Source organism: Citrus clementina, unplaced genomic scaffold (assembly GCF_000493195.1).
Source record: "Citrus clementina cultivar Clemenules unplaced genomic scaffold, Citrus_clementina_v1.0 scaffold_5, whole genome shotgun sequence".
NCBI classification, from domain to species: Eukaryota; Viridiplantae; Streptophyta; class Magnoliopsida; order Sapindales; family Rutaceae; genus Citrus; species Citrus x clementina.
The window spans coordinates 28,650,499-28,656,465 of NW_006262201.1; the positions used below are offsets into that span (position 1 = coordinate 28,650,499).

At 34.0% G+C, this 5,967-nt stretch overlaps 1 pseudogene; it reads right to left on the reverse strand.

The window, feature by feature from the left end:
- Positions 1 to 27: 27 nt before the first annotated feature.
- LOC112098121 lies at positions 28 to 5,255 on the reverse strand (annotated as a pseudogene).
- Between the last annotated feature and the right edge of the window lie 712 nt (positions 5,256 to 5,967).

Consider the following 5,967-nt stretch of genomic DNA (forward strand, 5'->3'; position numbering starts at 1 on the left):
AGCATATAGATACTTGGCAAGAGTTCATTAAGAAGTCACATCACATTCAGGTGAGGAGTTTGCTTCTGATATCTTGCTAGCTGGGGCTTTTTCTTGTCTTTCTACGTATGCCGAGGGAAACCAACCAGCTTGGCCCTTGCATTCACCTTCCGACCATCCAATAGGAGCCACCTTGAGAAGTTATAACTAAAATGGTGAATTAAACAAAAGTTGACCGTTCAAAGACCTAAGGGGAAAACTAATTCTTTTACGTAGGAGGAGTGAATTAGTTGTGATCACTGAAATAACAGCATAACTATGGAAGCATAACAAGATATAAATTCACACGTCTATAAGGGTAAACTGGGTGGTTGAGAACTGAGCTAGCAACCCTACTATATTCTGATTTGCACTTCAATGTAAAAGGGAATATATGGTAGGAAGAAAGAAAACCAACCATCATTTGTTAACTCATTGCTTTTCAATCAAAATTTTAAGAACAAAATGCCATGTGCTTTGAACATCAAATAAGTATAAGCATTAGTTCTAAATTCCACATATCATAAGTTGTTAGAAGGATAAGTTAATAGCAGAGTAGAAAAATCTATGTGTTGGTATTTAGAGGGGAAAGTACCTGGCGAACCACAACATAATCATCAATTGAAAGACTTAGCTCTCCATTTGCTTGAGCATCAAATGGATGTATAACCTGCAAGATAATGGGATAAATAGAACTTAAAAAAAGCATAACAAAAGCGGCAACAGTAGCAGCAACGTTCATTGTAACCACTATGATCATGGCCAACAAAGATATATTAGAAACAAAATTCCATTTTTACTACGACATTAATATGTACTATACGATATCATGACGATTGGGTTACTAAGAGCTATCAAAGTCTAATAAGTTCTGTATAACTTTATGTAGTTATTTAAATTATGGATCAGATTTTAAATTTGAAATTTTGACTGCTCTCCACAAAACATGGCCTATGCACAAGAAAGTCATAGATAATGAGGATTACAAGTGTCCGACATCTTTTGAGTGATGGATTTAACATGAGAGCTTATGGTCAGTCAATTTCCTCTGCCTAGCAATATAAGCTTTCTCGGCCAGATTTATCATCAAATACATAGATTGCCCCCAAGTCACATCCATATAAACATAGTTTTTCTAGGTAAACCAAGTAAGGAGTATCATAATTCAGACATAATCATAAAAAGGCCCATCTAACTTAAGAGAAAATCTCAAAAAGAGGGATGCTGAGCTATCAGTCTTGTATCTATAAGCAATATCAAGACTTTACGTCACCTGCTACATCGTGAGTGGCTACACAACTTTCAGTGGTTTGTCTTTCTTTGGCACGCCTAACTCAGCTTTCATGTTGCTGAGATATTGATAGTAGAGACACATGATACTTCTAGCTCATGCATTCTATCTAACTCATCCAACAACTATCTCTTTTTTAATTCATTAGTGTTTGCTAAACCTCATGCTTAAAAGTCCTGTTCTCCTAAACAAAGTTTCCTAAGAATGACTTCCTTAGCACCACAGTTGGACACTTTTAGAGCAATTTTATTTGGGGGAAAAGAATTTTCAAGGTGTTAACTAATAAATTTTAAAAAATAATTACAATTTGTCCTACGATCATATGACAATTTATCTGGGATGAAAGGATACAGATAGACATCTTCCACTTTCAAGACTAATCACTACTTCCGTAGATGTTGTGCAATAATACAAATACTTGACCAGATGGTAGTGATGGTAGAAAAAAATTTTATTGCTCCAAAATTAAAATAAGAATGCAATATGTTAAGCAAAAGGCTGTGCAACATCAAATTAATTGATAAGTTTGTAATTCAGTAAATTAACAACTTTCATGGTAAAATACAACAAATTTCTTTTGAAAAAAAATAAATAAATCTTAAAAGACAACATTCAATTTTGTGCACATCTTATTTCTTAAGATTTTTCAGGAGGAGGGCAATAGAGGGACTTTCACCTATGCAAGAGAGCAGAAGCCTTACTTTCCCTATAAAGTAGACGTCATTCTGATTAATATGCGTTTGCAAATCAGCTCCGTTTGAATCAGTATTCTGATAGACACACGAGGAATTTACATCCATTTCCAAAGTCACATGTTGCGAGGAGGACTCATTTGATTGCTCCTATACGATCATCTAATTCAAGTAGCAAGGGTTGGAAGAGAATAAAAAGTCACAATTATTCTTTTGCATAAGTGAGACGAAAATGATAAATGCAATATTATCAGCAGTAAACAAGAAGAGAACGCTCCAAGAAATAGATAGATGCAGACAAGCAAGTTAAAATGCATAGTCCCAAACCTCCGCATACAACTTCTCTAAAATAGCAATAACGTGTTGATGCTATGTTTTCTCAGCATCTACCTGCAAAGGCCCGAGACCAGGAAAACAACAATAAAACCACTAGCTGAAGGAGAAAGCAAAGAAAGAAATACACTTGACATAAATCTTGACAAGAAGCACAAATTAAGACATAACAAACCCCAATCATATTGTTTAGAACTACCATTCGTTATTTCGTTATTGTAACATTTCGAACAAGTGTTGACTTAATTCAACATTGTTGGAAAGATAGGCTTTTAGAAGCAGAAGAAAGCCTCTCAAACCAAAGTGCTGGTCCTTGTATTGATCAAGGGATGTAAACATATTACATTTGCAGGATGAGATTTAATCACTCCCCTGATTTATTCGGGTTGCAGTAAAACTAAGCGAGCAACTGTTTGACTTTCAAGCAACAGCTAAATCAGCTATTAAAATTCAAATAAAATCATAATAGAATAATAACAGGCCATCTTGCATCAAAAATTAAGTTTAATTTGTGAATTGTTTTCTATAGACATGTCAGTTTCTGCTATTGAAATGTTAAAAGCATTGAAAAATTATTCAATAAATTATGCAAGCATTAAAATAGAGGACATATTAAAAAGTTTCTAATTACAATGTTAATATTTCCTATATTTTAGCATTTGCATATTTTAATTTATTTAAAAGCTACGTTGATCAACTTTGGGCATGAAGATTTTAGCTTATACGAGACTTGATTGGAATATGCATAAGAGTGTTAAAATATGATGCATCCAATGAAAGACAAACCACGTGTAGTCTTTTAATTAAGCCAAAGTAGCAGCTCAAACAAATGACACTTGGACCAACATGCAATCATGAAGTGGCCGGAAAAAGGACAAATGCAACTTTGGCTTAAATAAAAAATAACATGTGACTCGACTTTTGCTGGACATGCATCATGTTATCACAAGACAACAGAAATCAGTATGATAGTACTAAAAGTTGACAATAACATGAAGATAAGAGGCAGAATGTCAACACATGCATAGGCACACACAAGAAAGTATTAACTTATATACCATAGCAAAAAGTCTTTGATATGTCATCTGTTGCTGCTGTGATTCAACTGACAGCATGGCAGCTGTTGCTTCTCTACCAAGAGCCATTATTGTAGATTTAAGCTCGGTCAATCTTGCTTCTGCATTTCGAAGCTTCACAGCACTCTCTGCTGATATATCAGATTCCCTAATCTTTGATCGGCGCCTAAATACTTCAGCTGCCTGGTGAAAATATTCAATATAAATCTAACATAATTCTCATCTTGCCTTATACATGCATATGTTAACTCAAAGCTTACCTGGGCTTCAACTTCATGTCGAAGTTTGTCATAACGATGAGTCAGGTGTCGAGCATCTTCCAAAGGTGCTCCGTTGATTAACGCCCGTAGTGGCTCAGATACCTACATGTCCAAAAACCTGTAACATAGTTAGAAAAATGAAAAGAAAGAGCGAAACCTCAATTAAAAAGTTCCTCCAACATAATCATGGAATTTGGGCCTACTTTAAGAATATATATAAGGATAATTAATGCAATTTTGGGTCTTAGGATGATTGGTATTAGGTTAGTGTTCTTCTCTTCTGTATTTAAGGTTAAAATAGAAATAAACCTATGCAAATATCTAAATTAGGCCTGTAAGACATCGACATGCATCCTTCAGTCTCATGGATTTGATTTTACCATAGATGCAAGTGTCTTTATCGAAAATGCTTGGAGTCAATTGAGAGAACTCATGGCCAATAACTTGTCACACGCTAGTGTTTGCTAGTGATGTAAGAAGTCACAAGGTCTCTTCAACATTTGAACCAATAAAATTATTAAGTCATGGATGTCACTAGCAATGATTTTAATATAAAACATTAAATATTTCAGAGTTGTAACTTTAAAATGGATTCTTTTATTCAATATCATAGAACTAAGTTTCCTTATGAGAAGATAATAGTTTCGATAATAATTTTACATATAATTTTCTATATTTGAATTATTTTCTAGTTAGGGATGAACTAACCTGATCACGAAGAATCCCGAGCAAAGTTTCCCTCTCATTTTCCATCAAATCATGTGAAGTGCCAAATTGAAGAGCAGCTCTTGCAACGCAAGAATTGTCACTTTGATTCTCTGCTCCATACTTGCAACAATCTTCCGCCAACTTTCTCGCTACAATATTTGTACACAAGAACTAGTCAAGAAAATAAAAAAAAAAATCAAATATTATAAAGAAAGCAAGAGCAAACAAACAACTTATTTCCATTTGGTTCAAGCTTACTGCAACAAACCCTTCAACGCCACGGACAATATTCCTCTGAAAATGCTGTGCTACAGAGCATATATTCCAAATTATTGTTCAGATAAAACCATAGAAACCATCATAATTATTCAACATACATTAAGCTCCGTTTGGTAAATACTTGCAACTTCAGTCTAGAAAATACAGTTAATTTTTATTTAAAAAACATCATAATTATCAACATACATATTTGACAAAATTATTATTTAAAAATCATATCAAATTAATTACCAAAAGCCACAATAAATCAATATCAAACAGAGTCTTATTATTAGCTAAAGGAGGATAGTACCTTAGCTGCCCTGGTGGAATTGTATAGATTTTGAAGTTGTTGGTGACACTCAATTTCAGCTTCATCAACCACAACATTTTCAATACCAAGATGGAGCAGATGCTTCAATACTGCCTGTACAAATCATAAAAAACGAATAAAAATAAATAAAATCGAGATATTTCACTAACTAAGAGTCTAAATATAATTTTTTTAAAAAGAAAAGAAACGGACTTGCTGCTGCTTGGCGACTTGTTCTCGGAGCTTGATTGCCTGTTTCTTGATAGCTTCCATACTGTTTCTTTCAAAAAGCGACGACGGCTCAGCTCATGGAGGTGGAAAAAAAAAGTGTGATCGGGAAAAATAAAAAGGCATGAATAATTTTTGAAAAAAAGCGAAAATCAAGGAAAGCCAGCTCTTTCCAGAAAATAAAAAAAGAAAAAAGAAAAAAGAAAATTATAAGGTTGAAAGGAGTAGATGATAGTGGAAGTGTGCGGTGTAGCTGCCAGCTACTTGGATTGTATTGTCGGGTAAGGTAATAGTAGAGAATTTTTTAAGAAGCTAGAACAGAGCATGACATTAGACTTTTGTTGACCAAAGGATGTTGTTTTATTCTTCTTATACTTTACGCTTGCATCAGCCTCAATCACTTCTTAATCGCTTGCTTTAACTGCATCGCTCTCTCTGTGCTCTTCTATATATGTGACGGTTATGCGGTTGTAGTTCACGGCTGAGGCTACGCGTTGGTTTGACGTGTCAGTTACGTTACAAGGGGATAAATAAGATTGGTTGCAACAAACCCACTAATTTTATAAAATTCGAGTAATATAGAATAAAATAAAAAAATAAATACAAAATTGGCTTTTATTTTTTATGGTTGACTGTATTTTGTGTTCTCTTCCGGCACTACTACAATTGTTCCCCATATATCAGTCACACCTATATATCATTAACATAAGAAATGAAATCTAATGTCACCTATTTAGTTAAAGAATCACTCATGAAAATTTTTTACCATTTTGCTTTGAGGATCCATATT